Source organism: Salvelinus fontinalis, chromosome 9, assembly GCF_029448725.1.
Source record: "Salvelinus fontinalis isolate EN_2023a chromosome 9, ASM2944872v1, whole genome shotgun sequence".
NCBI classification, from domain to species: domain Eukaryota; kingdom Metazoa; phylum Chordata; class Actinopteri; order Salmoniformes; family Salmonidae; genus Salvelinus; species Salvelinus fontinalis.
In genome coordinates, this window is record NC_074673.1 from 61892020 (window position 1) to 61907928 (window position 15909).

At 50.3% G+C, this 15909-nt stretch overlaps 3 non-coding genes and 3 pseudogenes across 3 annotated transcripts; all 6 read left to right on the forward strand.

Moving 5' to 3' along the window:
- Positions 1-6868: 6868 nt before the first annotated feature.
- LOC129863076 (U2 spliceosomal RNA) lies at positions 6869-7047 on the forward strand (annotated as a pseudogene).
- A 369-nt stretch (positions 7048-7416) lies between these two features.
- Positions 7417-7533, forward strand: LOC129863014 (U5 spliceosomal RNA). Its single transcript, XR_008760885.1, has one exon. It is a non-coding gene; the product is annotated as a U5 spliceosomal RNA (small nuclear RNA).
- A 2486-nt stretch (positions 7534-10019) lies between these two features.
- On the forward strand, positions 10020-10236 carry LOC129863068 (U2 spliceosomal RNA; annotated as a pseudogene).
- A 369-nt stretch (positions 10237-10605) lies between these two features.
- Positions 10606-10722, forward strand: LOC129863015 (U5 spliceosomal RNA). The gene has a single exon (XR_008760886.1). It is a non-coding gene; the product is annotated as a U5 spliceosomal RNA (small nuclear RNA).
- A 2486-nt stretch (positions 10723-13208) lies between these two features.
- LOC129863069 (U2 spliceosomal RNA) lies at positions 13209-13425 on the forward strand (annotated as a pseudogene).
- A 393-nt stretch (positions 13426-13818) lies between these two features.
- On the forward strand, positions 13819-13935 carry LOC129863017 (U5 spliceosomal RNA). Its single transcript, XR_008760887.1, has one exon. It is a non-coding gene; the product is annotated as a U5 spliceosomal RNA (small nuclear RNA).
- Positions 13936-15909: the final 1974 nt, after the last annotated feature.

The following is a 15909-nucleotide window of genomic DNA, read 5'->3' on the forward strand; positions in this document are numbered from 1 at the left end:
TCCCCTATGGGAAGGGCTTCGATGTCAGTTTTGCCAGCGGCAGCTACCTGAGGGACTTCTGGAGGGAACTCCAGAATGCCCAGAACACTCAGGGGTCCCTCACAGCAATGTTTGAGGTGACCAAGCTGACGGACAATAGCATTAAAACTGTTATTGTCCGTATGTACAATGAAACCGTACAGCCGGAGGACGTTGCAGTATGGCTGGGCAGGTACTGCAACGTGAGGGGGCCCCTGGTCCAGGTGAAAGATCCCGATGGGATCTGGACAGGGGCCTGGAGGGTCACTGTCCAGCAGTGGGAGGACCCTGGGGGCTATGGTGGGTTGAAAGCCATCCCATCCACCATAGTCCTCGGAGAGAACAGGGGCCATGTTCACTACCAGGACCAGCCCAAGCTGTGCCGTAAGTGTGGTGAACATGGCCACCTTGCAGAGGCCTGTAAGAAGGTCGTCTGCATGAAGTGCCGGGAGGTGGGCCACCGCTACGAGGAATGCACGAACGGAAGGTCGTGCAACCTCTGTGGCGAGCGGTCCCACCTCATCCGCGGCTGCCCCTACTCCTGGGCCAATAAGGTCAGGGCCGAAAGGAGGGAGGTGGCGGCCGCGGACCGGGCTTCTGAGCGTCAGGTGGTGGTCACCGAGGCAGTTGCCGAGGAGGTGGTTGTGGAGCAGGTGGTGGTGGAGGAGACAGTGGTGGAGGCGGTGGCCGTAGTAGAGGGCGCGGAAGGTGCAGTGGTGGAAGAAGTGGGAGGAGAGGACAAAACCCTCCCCACCCCAATCCCCCTGCCCCAGACTAAGGTGACCCCTGAAGGAGAAAGGGCCGAGAAAGACGGTCCCGGAGAGGTCTTGAGTGAGAGCTCCCCAAGTGGGTCTGACAGTATGGAGACGGTGTCAGAAGGCACGGGAGAGGGAGGGGAGGGTCTGGAGGAACACCCCCCCCCACGAAAAAGAAACGCAGAGGAGCTCTCTGACCCCGAACAGGGTGAAGGGAAAAAGGGAAAGGTGGAGTGGGAGAGCTCCCAGGGGGAGGAAGAACCCAGGACCTTCCCCTCAGACTCCCCCAATCAAATCTCCTTTTTAAGTCCGGTTTTAACCTCCTCTCCCTGCCCCCCCCCCTTACCCCGGAGGGAGAGAGAGAATTCCCTAGAAAAGTAGCCCCCTTTTAACTGTTCAATGCCTTCCTTTCTTTTAGCACTGTTTTTACTCACCCCTTTTATGGCTTTTAAAATCACTACAATAAATGTGAGGAGCGTGAAAACAGCAGCCAGAGCACAGTCGGTTTTATCCTTTTTAGAAAGGTTTAACTCAGATGTGTTTTTACTACAGGAGTGTGGTCTACCCTTTTTATCCTCTTACAGTAAATGGGAGGATAAGTGGCAGCACGGGCCCTCCATTTGGAGTGGTTCCAATTTTAACAAAAATGACGGTGTTGCCATTTTAATCAAGACCCCACAGGTGGTGGTGAGGGGGAGCACGGTGGTGGTAGGCGGACGCGCTCTTTTAGCCAATTTTACCTTTATGGGGAGGGATTTTAATGTGCTAAATGTGTATGGTTTTAATGACAAACATGACCGGTGCGCACTTTTAGAAGACCTGCAGTCCCACCTGCTAGGGAGGGATCCTCTAGTGGTGGGCGGGGATTTTAATTGTGTTTTAAGTAGAGCAGACAGGAGAGGGGCAGGAGAGGATTTTAAGGTAGACAGATCAAGTGTTTTATTGCAAGGGCTGTGTAGGGATTTTAAACTGACTGACTGTTTTAAAACCCTGCATCCAAGAGAGGAGGGCTTCACCTGGACCAGTGGTGACGGCACCAGAGCCTCTCGCATCGATTATCTGTTTACCCGGGACTGTCCCCCAACTGATGCTAGAATAACCCCTGCTTTCTTCTCAGATCACGTAATGCTGACGTGCACCCTTTCACTAACCTCGGGTGTGACTGTGGGAAGAGGGCCCTGGAAATTGAACTGCTCCCTTTTAGAAGATGATAGAGTAGTTAGTCAGTACCGGGAGCAGTTCAGCCAGTGGCAGACGCTACAGGACCTTTTTGACACACGAGCACAGTGGTGGGAAATGGTGAAGGGAAGGACGAGGACCTTCTTTAGAGAGATAGGAAAGAAAAAAAGCAGAGAAAAAGATAGACGCATGGTGGGACTGCAAAAGCGACTGGAAAGGTATTTTAATTTATGCCAACAGGGCCTTGATTTTAACCATGAAATTAAAGAAGTAAAGAAGGAGATGGCATTTTTAGCAGACCAAAAAAGTAAGGGGGTTATTTTAAGAAGTAAAGAAAGGGAATTAGAAGAGGGGGAGAAGTGCACTAGGTACTTTTTTAAGAAAATAGTTAGCAAGGGTAGGACAATGACGGGTTTAAAAGATAAAGATGGGGTTTTAAAAACAGATACAGAGGGAATAAAAGAAGTAGTCGAAGATTTTTATGGGGAACTGTTTGGGGTAAAAGAGGTATGTGAAGAGACGATGGGGGACATTTTAACCTGTCTAGGATCAGCGTGCCGCTAGCGGCACTCCCCCCCCCCCCCCACTGAAAAACCAGTGCCGCGAAATTCAAAAAAAATATTTTTTTAAAATATTTAACTTTCACACATTAAAGTCCAATACAGCTAATGAAAGACACAGATCTTATGAATCCAGTCAACATTTCCGATTTTTAAAATGTTTTACAGGGAAGACACAATATGTAAAGATGTACATCTATTACCTAAAAACACATTAGCATATTCCACCATCTTTTATTTGTCCACCAACACCAGTAGCCATCACCAATTCGGCTAAACTAAGATATTTATAGCCTCTAACCAACAAAAAAACTCATTAGATGACAGTCTGATAACATATTTATGGTATGGGATAGGTTTTGTTAGAAAAAAGTGCATATTTCAGGTAGATGGCATAGTTTACAATTGCACCCACCATCACAAATGGACTAGAATAATTACAATGAGCAACGTGTTTACCTAACTACTAATCATCAAACATTTCGTAAAAATACACAGCATACACGAATCGAAAGACACAGATCCTGTGAATACAGACAATATTTCAGATTTTCTAAGTGTCTTACAGCGAAAACACAATAAATCGTTATATTAGCTTAGCACATAGCAATTAGCAGCCCAGCATTGATTCTAGCCAAAGTGAGCGATAAAAGTCAACATCGCCAAAAGATATTAATTTTTTCACTAACCTTCTCAGAATTCTTCCGATGACACTCCTGTAACATCACATTACAACATGCATATACAGTTTGATCGAAAATGTTTATATTTAGCCACCAAAATCATGGTTAGACAATGTGAAATGTAGACAAGCTGGTAAAGAAAACGTCCTTGCGCCACTTAGACAGTGATCTACTCTTATACATAAATACTCATAAACGTGACTAAAAAATATAGGGTGGACAGGGATTGATAGACAATTTAATTCTTAATACAATTGCGTTATTACATTTTTTAATTTATCCTTACTTTTCAATACAGTTTGCGCCAAGCGAAGCTACGTCAAAAAACATGGCGTCCTAAGCCACTAAAATGTTTCGACAGAAACACGATTTATCATAATAAAAATGTCCTACCTTGAGCTGTTCTTCCATCAGTATCTTGGGCAAAGGATCCTTTCTTGGGAGAAATCGTCTTTTGGTGGAAAGCTGTCCTCTTGCCATGTGGAAATGTCAACTACGTTCGGGATGAACTGAAAAGCGTTCCCAACTTTTCACATCGTTGCAAAAATAAATGTCCCAAAATCGCACTAAACGGATATAAATTGCTATAAAACGCTTTAAATTAACTACTTTGTGATGTTTGTAACTCCTATAACGAGTGAAAAGATGACCGGAGAAATATAACAGGCTAAACTAACGCTTGGAACAGGAGAGGGTCGGTGTCTTCCACGCGCGTTACGCAGCAAGAAAAGACTTGCTAGCTAAAGGTTTTTTTCATTTGTAGGGCCTGTGAACGAGCAATCGAGCCCGTTGGAATCGTCATCACGTAAAGGCATCCAGGGGAAGACGTAAGAAGTGTCCGTATAGTCATAGCAACGACAGTGCCCGTTTAAATGACTTCAGAAAAGTGGCCAACGTTTCTCAAATCTGACTCCATGTCAGGGAAATTGCTGTAGAATGGGCTCTGTTCCACTTAGAGACAAAATTTCAACTCCTATAGAAACTATAGACTGTTTTCTATCCAATAATAATAATAATATGCATATTGTACGATCAAGGATTTTGTGGGAAGCCGTTTAAAAAATTAGCCACATTAGCATAAATAGTCTAAACAGCGCCCCCATCCCCAACAGGTTAACCTACATCGACAAGACTCTACCCAACACAGACGACCTGACAAAAGACCTGACGAGGACAGAAATCGACAAAGGACTGAAGCATTTTAAGAGGGGTAAATCACCGGGGGAGGACGGCCTCCCTTTGGAGTTTTATCTGACCTTTTGGGATGTTTTAGCCGACGAACTTCTGACTGTTTTTACTGACTTTGAACACCTGGACAGACTACCTGACAGTTTTAGAGTGGGGATCGTGACTCTTTTATATAAGAAAAACGACAGGACTGACCTGAAGAACTGGAGACCGATCACCCTTTTAAACTTTGACTGTAAACTTTTTACTAAGGTTTTAACACTCAGAATGTCTTCTGTTTTAGGGGAGGTGATCCACCCGGACCAAACCTGTGCCGTGCCCGGAAGGAAGATCACGGACAGCCTGATACTGATCCGAGATGCCATCTGTTATGCGAGAGACAGAAACATGCGGCTTGTAGTCCTAAATTTAGATTTTGAAAAAGCCTTTGATCGGGTCTTGCACCAGTACCTCTTTAAGGTACTGCAAAAAATGGGTTTCCCGGACAGGTTTTTAGCTTGGGTGGGACTGCTGTACGGGGACATTACCAGCAAAATCCTCGTAAATGGGCATCTGACAAAAGCGGTGGGAGTACACTGCGGCGTCCGTCAGGGCTGTCCATTATCTCCCCTTCTGTTCGTGGCCTGCATTGAACCACTGGCACAGGTCTTGAGAAGGGACCAACGGATCAGTGGGGTGGGGATCCCGGGGAGTGGGGGGATGACCGCCAAGTGCGTTTTTTACATGGACGATGTCAACATTTTATGCACCGACCTTTTATCCGTCGACAGGACCCTGGACAGGACCGACTGGTACGGACGAGCCTCTGGGGCGAGACTGAACAGAGACAAGACCGAGGCCCAATTTTTCGGACCATGGGCAGACCCAGACTTGACCAGACTACCACTGACGGTTAAAACGACGGACATAAGGGTATTGGGGGTAAAGTTTGACCGGGAGGGAGGAGGGAGCGGCAACTGGAATGGGATCCTGGGGACAGTAAGACAGAGACTGGGTTTTTGGGGACTACGACAGCTGACTTTTGAGGGCAAGGTTTTAATCATTAAAGCTGTGATTTTACCTGTGCTTTTATTAATCAGTTCTGTTTTTATCCCCCCACGAAGGAGTCTTTTAGCCCTGGAGCGGATGCTGTTCTACTTCCTGTGGGGGAGCAAGTGGGAGAGGCTGAGGAGGGAGGTGGTCAAGAGGCCCAGGTCCAAGGGGGGGAAAGGCTTGCCTGACCTCTACTTGTTCCTGGGCAGCCGCTACACAGCGTTACATCTCACTCTTGCCACCTCCCCGGCCAACAACAAGACCCAGGCCCTCGCACGGTTCTGGCTGGGATCTTACCTCAGGACTCTGAGGCTGATCCCAGTCGACCTGCGAGCCCCAGTCTCTTTCCTGCTCCCCACTCACTACGCTCAGCTCCAGAAATTTTTAAGACATTTTAAACTGGAAAAAGAAGCAGTCACGGTTTTAACTAAACACCGCTCTCTTCTCTCTCTTGTGCAGGATCGGGAACCAGTGTGTCCAGTACGCGGGCTTGCTATAGGCGAGCCCACAACGGTTTGGCGTAATGTGGCCCATCCTGCTCTCCTGAATCGGCACCGGGACCTGTCCTGGATGGTTGCCCACGAGATCCTCCCGGTCAGGGCCGTCATGCACTCACGGGGCATGGCGAGAACACCCGCGTGCCCCCGACCAGGCTGCGGCCAAGAGGAGTCGGTGAGGCACCTGCTCTGTGAGTGCAGAGCCGCCAGGGACCTGTGGAAGGAAGCAGGCCCCCTGATCACTCCGTGTCTGCCAGCAGGGGAGGACCTAACGCCTCAGCTCGTGCTGTACGGGGTGGGCCGAAGGCCCATTCCATCGAAGGCCTTCACCAAGCTCTGGCCCACCCTCACGTGCCTGAAGGACGCCCTGTGGTCCTCCCGTAACCTGCTGGTAGCGAAGAACATAGAGACCACCCCCCAGGCAGTGGCTATGGTAGCCACGGAAGCCCTGGGGTGGTACAGAAGGAAGGGGGCCTCGACCCCAAGCGAAGGGTCCCCCACAACACCCTAGGTCCCGGCGGCCACGGCCTGACAGCGCTGCGGCGCCTAGGGCGATGCGCCTAGAGGAGGGATCTCCTCTGGGCCCCGAAGGATGGGACGGTAGTTTATCCAGAGGAGCAGAATGAGGCGAGTTTGATAAGGACTCACCCCGCACCTGTACAAAGGACCGAAGACAGCTTTTTAACAAAGTGACTTTTTAACATGTTTTCAACGTCTTAAAAATGTTTTACCTTGTTAAATCATTAGTACACATTTTTAAACGGCTTTTACAGATTTGATGTTTTTACTAGAAAAGTACTTTTATTCATGGTTGTTTTTCATTGTTTTAAAACAACATGTACTTTTAACAAATTTAAAAGTAATGTTCAAATGCTGTGTTTTTATGCCTTATTGCCGTTTTTAAGTGTATAAATGATGTAAAAATGTATGAGCTGTTTTAAAGGAAATGTGCTAATAAACTTTTTCCAAAAGAAAAAAAAAATCTGTTCTTATCAGTTTAATATCTGATACGTCCCCCATCGGGGGACTACATATTAAATGGATTTTTTGAACAGGGAGTCGGAAATGGGGCTTGCTCCGTCCGCTCCACGCATCGACCCGGTATTGCAGTACCTCCGGGAACGGTGCAACACACACATTCCTCCCGTTGTCAAGGAAAGAAAAAAGCAAGGGGAAAAAAACATCCAAAGTGAAAGTAGGGCGAAGCGCTCTTCGTGGGTTCCCCCGTTTCCCGCCATTTTACTTAAAAAAAAAAAAAACGTTGGTCAGGATAGTGAGTGAGTGTCTGTCTGTCTGTCTGTCTGTCTGTCTGTCTGTCTGTCTGTCTGTCTGTCTGTGTCTGTCTGTGTCTGTCTGTGACTTTTTACCCACACACAGCCGTGGAAAAGTAGGCAGAGTGGGTTGGGTGACCGACCACCCACCCACCCACCCACCCACCCACCCGCGAGATCCCAGCCTAGTAGTGCACAGAGTGTGTCTCGGGCCCCGACGTCTGACTTCCACACGACTCTGGTTTCTCTTCATTACGCACAAGCCTTTCGCCTTTTACTAAAGACTTCCGTGGAGAGGAACACTTATGAGTTCAAAGTATTTTTGGAAGGGCTTTGCTTCTGGCAGAGCCCGCTATATCTTGTTTCAAGAGAAATTGACAGAGATGTTGATGACGCCGCCGCCGCAGCAGAGACTTGTTGCTCATGCGTTTGACTAGTCGCTAAGGGCAATTGAGTTCAAGCAAGCCCGACGGACGACTGGCGTATTTGCCGGGCTTTGAACAAATAGTCGTCGTCGTCGTCGTCGCACTAGGCGGCGTAAAGAGCTAGTGACTTCAAGACGCATTGGCGACTTTAAAAATAAATAAAAAACACCAGCCTGTCTGTCGCCAGGGAAGGGGGGGGGGGGGGGGAGGAGCCACCTTTTGCCAAACCGCCAAAGTCTGCCGAGACCCCCGGGTGCCCGGCGGCTGCAGGGTACCATTTGTGGGTTATCGCTTCTCGGCCTTTTGGCTAAGATCAAGCTTGGTACCGAGGTGCCCCAGAGATCGCTTAGTCAGAAGGTCGGAGATAGGAGGGCGAAAAGGTTGTGGTTGGTCGGTTTTTTGTGAGAAAAGGCTTTTTGGGTTTTTCTCAGAGGTTTCCTTTTTTTGGAGAGCGGTTTATTGGTTTGGAAGTGCGTTTTCTTTTGTTGGGAAATGGCACGTTCTAGTTATAACAAGTCGGTACCTGGAATAGGTTTGGCCAATACAGTGAGGTTTACGTGGAGGGATAAAGAAGAGGAGCCTTTTGCAAGAGACCAGTTTGGAAGATTCATTTTGATGGGGATCTTGAAACTGGAGGTGAAGGACGTTTTATGTCTTCAAGATAATCCGTTGGAGAGGGCTTTTGATGTGACCCTTTATAATGAAGGGAAACATGAAGAGGTTCTAAAGATGGCAAAGGAAGAGAGTAAGGCAAGGCCTATGTCTCAGTATGCAGTGACCAGTTTGGCGAAAAGTAGTTTTCGTGTGGTCACGGTGACAATGTATAATCCCCACGTGACTGAAAACGAGGTGAGGGTTTTTCTGGGGAGATTCATGAACAATGTCTCCTCAGCAAGGCTCATCAGGGACTCCCTGGGGTTCTGGACTGGGAAGAGAGGGTTTCAGGCCCTTTTAAGGGAGGATCCAGAAGGTTTGGATGGTTACCTACACCCCCCGGCGATGTTCTCCCTGGGGGCTGACAGGGGGACGTTGTACTATGCCCGTCAGCCTCCATTTTGCAGGCGTTGTATGGCCTATGGTCATGCTCTCGCCTCGTGTAGGGCTAGAAAGTGCAGGTTTTGTGGGTCTGGTGAGCACGAGGCGAGAGACTGTGCTGAGCCTAAGGCATGTCATGGGTGTGGTTTAGTGACACACCTGTGGCGGGATTGCCCGGATCGGCACAGGTCATACGCGTCTGCAGCTGCGGGGGGAGCGAGAGCGGGGGATAGGGGTAGAAGAGGAAGAGAAGAACCAGGTGACACAGGCGGGAAGACTGCACCGGAGGAAGGAGAGAGAGAAGAAGAGAAAGAAGAGGAGAGGGCCGGGACAGAAGGAGAGGTGGACAGGAGAGAAGGAGAGGTGGTCGGGAAAGAAGGAGAGGTGGTCGAGATGGAAGGAGAGGTGGTCGGGACAGAGGGGAAGGAAGTAGAAGAGGAGGTTTTGGACATGGGGCAGAAAAAGGAACTCTTTGGAACGCTGAAGGAGAAGAAAGGCGGGAGGGGGCCGGGGAAGGGCTGGAGGGCAGGGGATTTGGAGAGGGTGAAGAGGGGCTTTGAGAAGGAGATTAGGGAGAAGGTTTCGTCTGGGGAGCAGGATGGTAGGGCCGGGACAGAAGGAGAGGAGGCTGGGGCAGAAGGAGAGGTGGTTGGGGCAGGGGAGTGTGAGATGGAAGTAGGGGTGGTCGGGACAGAGGGGGAGGAAGGGAAGGAGGAAAAAGGGAAAAAAAGGAAGGAGAAGGGGAGAGAGGAGGAGGTAGGAGGGGAGAGACAAGCCGGGACAGAAGAGGAGAGGGAGGAGAAGGTTAAAAGAGAAATAGATAGAATGGTGCTGGAAAGGGTGTGGGAGAGAGGACCGATTAAGGGATGGAAGGAAGGTGAATATGAGGAGGTGGTAAAGGATTATGAGGACTATATTAAGGACAGGGGTTTGCCCGAGGAGCGAGATTATGGGGGAGGGGAAAATAACCCGTGGGATACAGCATACAAAAAGAAAAAGAAAAAAAGGGTGGAACCGTTGGGTAGCGGTAGGGGGAAAAGTGGTGAGAGGGGGGAAAGGGAGGGAGAAGAAGCAGGGCCTTCGTGGGCTCCCTCTCGTTCATCCTCGTTTACACCACTGGAGGAGCTGGAACTCCCGGTGATGGCACTGAGCTGGGCGATGGAGGGAGGTACAGGTTACCTGTATGGGGACGTGTATGGGGACGTGGGGTCCCCGGTCAGTAGTCTGGACGAGGATGAAGGGATGGCATTGAGGGGGGGGCAGGGGCAGGGAGATGGCCCCAAGTGAAAATTGATCCCATGATTATTGGTTTAGGTTTTGGTTATTGTTTATTAGTAGGTTTTGAGATGAGGAATTTTGTTGTTGGTTAGAAGTATATATATTTTTGTTTTGATGTAAGATTGTGGTGGTTTGTTGAATGTAAATAAAAACTTTGAATAATCTGTTCTTATCAGTTTAATATCTGATACGTCCCCCATCGGGGGACTACATATTAAATGGATTTTTTGAACAGGGAGTCGGAAATGGGGCTTGCTCCGTCCGCTCCACGCATCGACCCGGTATTGCAGTACCTCCGGGAACGGTGCAACACACACATTCCTCCCGTTGTCAAGGAAAGAAAAAAGCAAGGGGAAAAAAACATCCAAAGTGAAAGTAGGGCGAAGCGCTCTTCGTGGGTTCCCCCGTTTCCCGCCATTTTACTTAAAAAAAAAAAAAACGTTGGTCAGGATAGTGAGTGAGTGTCTGTCTGTCTGTCTGTCTGTCTGTCTGTCTGTCTGTCTGTCTGTCTGTCTGTGTCTGTCTGTGTCTGTCTGTGACTTTTTACCCACACACAGCCGTGGAAAAGTAGGCAGAGTGGGTTGGGTGACCGACCACCCACCCACCCACCCACCCACCCACCCGCGAGATCCCAGCCTAGTAGTGCACAGAGTGTGTCTCGGGCCCCGACGTCTGACTTCCACACGACTCTGGTTTCTCTTCATTACGCACAAGCCTTTCGCCTTTTACTAAAGACTTCCGTGGAGAGGAACACTTATGAGTTCAAAGTATTTTTGGAAGGGCTTTGCTTCTGGCAGAGCCCGCTATATCTTGTTTCAAGAGAAATTGACAGAGATGTTGATGACGCCGCCGCCGCAGCAGAGACTTGTTGCTCATGCGTTTGACTAGTCGCTAAGGGCAATTGAGTTCAAGCAAGCCCGACGGACGACTGGCGTATTTGCCGGGCTTTGAACAAATAGTCGTCGTCGTCGTCGTCGCACTAGGCGGCGTAAAGAGCTAGTGACTTCAAGACGCATTGGCGACTTTAAAAATAAATAAAAAACACCAGCCTGTCTGTCGCCAGGGAAGGGGGGGCTGGGGGGGAGGAGCCACCTTTTGCCAAACCGCCAAAGTCTGCCGAGACCCCCGGGTGCCCGGCGGCTGCAGGGTACCATTTGTGGGTTATCGCTTCTCGGCCTTTTGGCTAAGATCAAGCTTGGTACCGAGGTGCCCCAGAGCTCGCTTAGTCAGAAGGTCGGAGATAGGAGGGCGAAAAGGTTGTGGTTGGTCGGTTTTTTGTGAGAAAAGGCTTTTTGGGTTTTTCTCAGAGGTTTCCTTTTTTTGGAGAGCGGTTTATTGGTTTGGAAGTGCGTTTTCTTTTGTTGGGAAATGGCACGTTCTAGTTATAACAAGTCGGTACCTGGAATAGGTTTGGCCAATACAGTGAGGTTTACGTGGAGGGATAAAGAAGAGGAGCCTTTTGCAAGAGACCAGTTTGGAAGATTCATTTTGATGGGGATCTTGAAACTGGAGGTGAAGGACGTTTTATGTCTTCAAGATAATCCGTTGGAGAGGGCTTTTGATGTGACCCTTTATAATGAAGGGAAACATGAAGAGGTTCTAAAGATGGCAAAGGAAGAGAGTAAGGCAAGGCCTATGTCTCAGTATGCAGTGACCAGTTTGGCGAAAAGTAGTTTTCGTGTGGTCACGGTGACAATGTATAATCCCCACGTGACTGAAAACGAGGTGAGGGTTTTTCTGGGGAGATTCATGAACAATGTCTCCTCAGCAAGGCTCATCAGGGACTCCCTGGGGTTCTGGACTGGGAAGAGAGGGTTTCAGGCCCTTTTAAGGGAGGATCCAGAAGGTTTGGATGGTTACCTACACCCCCCGGCGATGTTCTCCCTGGGGGCTGACAGGGGGACGTTGTACTATGCCCGTCAGCCTCCATTTTGCAGGCGTTGTATGGCCTATGGTCATGCTCTCGCCTCGTGTAGGGCTAGAAAGTGCAGGTTTTGTGGGTCTGGTGAGCACGAGGCGAGAGACTGTGCTGAGCCTAAGGCATGTCATGGGTGTGGTTTAGTGACACACCTGTGGCGGGATTGCCCGGATCGGCACAGGTCATACGCGTCTGCAGCTGCGGGGGGAGCGAGAGCGGGGGATAGGGGTAGAAGAGGAAGAGAAGAACCAGGTGACACAGGCGGGAAGACTGCACCGGAGGAAGGAGAGAGAGAAGAAGAGAAAGAAGAGGAGAGGGCCGGGACAGAAGGAGAGGTGGACAGGAGAGAAGGAGAGGTGGTCGGGAAAGAAGGAGAGGTGGTCGAGATGGAAGGAGAGGTGGTCGGGACAGAGGGGAAGGAAGTAGAAGAGGAGGTTTTGGACATGGGGCAGAAAAAGGAACTCTTTGGAACGCTGAAGGAGAAGAAAGGCGGGAGGGGGCCGGGGAAGGGCTGGAGGGCAGGGGATTTGGAGAGGGTGAAGAGGGGCTTTGAGAAGGAGATTAGGGAGAAGGTTTCGTCTGGGGAGCAGGATGGTAGGGCCGGGACAGAAGGAGAGGAGGCTGGGGCAGAAGGAGAGGTGGTTGGGGCAGGGGAGTGTGAGATGGAAGTAGGGGTGGTCGGGACAGAGGGGGAGGAAGGGAAGGAGGAAAAAGGGAAAAAAAGGAAGGAGAAGGGGAGAGAGGAGGAGGTAGGAGGGGAGAGACAAGCCGGGACAGAAGAGGAGAGGGAGGAGAAGGTTAAAAGAGAAATAGATAGAATGGTGCTGGAAAGGGTGTGGGAGAGAGGACCGATTAAGGGATGGAAGGAAGGTGAATATGAGGAGGTGGTAAAGGATTATGAGGACTATATTAAGGACAGGGGTTTGCCCGAGGAGCGAGATTATGGGGGAGGGGAAAATAACCCGTGGGATACAGCATACAAAAAGAAAAAGAAAAAAAGGGTGGAACCGTTGGGTAGCGGTAGGGGGAAAAGTGGTGAGAGGGGGGAAAGGGAGGGAGAAGAAGCAGGGCCTTCGTGGGCTCCCTCTCGTTCATCCTCGTTTACACCACTGGAGGAGCTGGAACTCCCGGTGATGGCACTGAGCTGGGCGATGGAGGGAGGTACAGGTTACCTGTATGGGGACGTGTATGGGGACGTGGGGTCCCCGGTCAGTAGTCTGGACGAGGATGAAGGGATGGCATTGAGGGGGGGGCAGGGGCAGGGAGATGGCCCCAAGTGAAAATTGATCCCATGATTATTGGTTTAGGTTTTGGTTATTGTTTATTAGTAGGTTTTGAGATGAGGAATTTTGTTGTTGGTTAGAAGTATATATATTTTTGTTTTGATGTAAGATTGTGGTGGTTTGTTGAATGTAAATAAAAACTTTGAATAATCTGTTCTTATCAGTTTAATATCTGATACGTCCCCCATCGGGGGACTACATATTAAATGGATTTTTTGAACAGGGAGTCGGAAATGGGGCTTGCTCCGTCCGCTCCACGCATCGACCCGGTATTGCAGTACCTCCGGGAACGGTGCAACACACACATTCCTCCCGTTGTCAAGGAAAGAAAAAAGCAAGGGGAAAAAAACATCCAAAGTGAAAGTAGGGCGAAGCGCTCTTCGTGGGTTCCCCCGTTTCCCGCCATTTTACTTAAAAAAAAAAAAAAAAAAAAAAAAAACGTTGGTCAGGATAGTGAGTGAGTGTCTGTCTGTCTGTCTGTCTGTCTGTCTGTCTGTCTGTCTGTCTGTCTGTCTGTCTGTCTGTCTGTGTCTGTCTGTGTCTGTCTGTGACTTTTTACCCACACACAGCCGTGGAAAAGTAGGCAGAGTGGGTTGGGTGACCGACCACCCACCCACCCACCCACCCACCCACCCGCGAGATCCCAGCCTAGTAGTGCACAGAGTGTGTCTCGGGCCCCGACGTCTGACTTCCACACGACTCTGGTTTCTCTTCATTACGCACAAGCCTTTCGCCTTTTACTAAAGACTTCCGTGGAGAGGAACACTTATGAGTTCAAAGTATTTTTGGAAGGGCTTTGCTTCTGGCAGAGCCCGCTATATCTTGTTTCAAGAGAAATTGACAGAGATGTTGATGACGCCGCCGCCGCAGCAGAGACTTGTTGCTCATGCGTTTGACTAGTCGCTAAGGGCAATTGAGTTCAAGCAAGCCCGACGGACGACTGGCGTATTTGCCGGGCTTTGAACAAATAGTCGTCGTCGTCGTCGTCGCACTAGGCGGCGTAAAGAGCTAGTGACTTCAAGACGCATTGGCGACTTTAAAAATAAATAAAAAACACCAGCCTGTCTGTCGCCAGGGAAGGGGGGGCTGGGGGGGAGGAGCCACCTTTTGCCAAACCGCCAAAGTCTGCCGAGACCCCCGGGTGCCCGGCGGCTGCAGGGTACCATTTGTGGGTTATCGCTTCTCGGCCTTTTGGCTCAGATCAAGCTTGGTACTGAGGTGCCCCACAGCTCGCTGAGTTAAAAGCCGATGGCCGGAGGGCAGGATCAACAGTCAGCCAGAGGGGCTGGACTGCGCAATACATTGCAGTTCGTTTGGAAGAATAAGGGCCAGCAAATTGGAAATAGAGAATGGTTCATCAGGACGATGATCATTGAAGGGTTAAAGGTGGACCCAGGGCACGTTTACTGCTTGCAGCGGAATATGGCGGCGGAGGGCTACGACCTGTCTCTAAACAGCGAGGCCTTGTACAGGCGGTGTTTGGACACTTGCAAAGAGAAGGCAGCCAGTGAGCCTTTCTCAAACTTTCAGGTTCTCCCCTTGTGCCGATTGGATTTAAAGGTCATCACCGTGCACATTTACAACCCCTATGTGGGGGATGACAGCATTGGGGCTTTTCTAGGCCGGTTTGGTAAAGTGAGTCCCGGGGTGCGGTATTTACGGGACGGGTATGGAATCTGGTCAGGGAGGAGACAGTTCCGTGTCGCACTGAACAGAGATCCGGAAGGAGCTGATAAGTTGGTTCACCCACCAGCCTATTTCTCCATTGGAGCGGACCGGGGGTACCTGTTTTATTCAGGCCAACCAAGTTTTTGTAGACACTGCCGTAGTTTCGGTCATTTGGCCGCGGGATGCAATCTGCTGAAGTGCAGAAACTGTGGGAAACCAGGTCACGGGGCAGCCAACTGCAGGGAGGCTCGAGTGTGCAATGGCTGTGGGAAGGAGGGCCATTTGTACAAAGACTGTCCAAATAGACAACGGACCTATGCGGAGGCAGCCGGCCAGGGCAACGAGGAAGGTGCTGCGAGCTCTCCCCTCCGGCCAATAGAGGTGGTTCTTGAGGAAATTAGAGCGGCGGCAGCGGGGATGGCAAAAGCCCCAGGGGAAAGTGCAGTAAAGGAGGTCCGTCCGACGGGGACTGAGGAGGAGATGGAGCTGCTGACGGGAGCTTGGGAAGATACTCTGCTGAGTGAGATGTCAGAAGATTCGGCTTCCCGAATCCCTACGCGGAAGATGAGGTCGTCTTCGGCAGGCGGATCAACTGGATCGGCATCTTCAGATAATGGAGAGTCAGGGAAGATGTACAAAGGGAAAAGAAAGAAGAGGAGGAGGGTAACTGAAAGGGTGATGGTGGAAAAGCATAGGAGGCCAGAGGTGCCCACCTCCAACCGGTTTACAGTGCTAAACCCTGATACTGGGGATGAAGGGTCAGATGTGGGGGCTAAGACCCAGGATCCAGTTGTGTTGAAGGTTTCTGCGTCGGCGGCCTCTGAAGCCTCGGTGGGGGGGTCTGGGGAGCAGGTCCATGGGCCCTGTTTGGTTCCTGCGCTTCCTGGGTCAGGCACCTCGGAGATGGACACCAATCCTGAGGAGGCTTCTTTGGACTGTGCACAGGTACTGTCCGGGGGAGACCACTCTTCCAGTCCTGGGGAAGCATCGCAGGTCAGTGGACAGGTATCAACCTGTGTGGACTTTTCCAGCCCTGAACGCTCTTTCGTGGCGCCAGGCACGCCGAACAGTGACAAATACCTGGAAGGGGTGAGTGACTTTGGGATGGGGGAGGCTCCT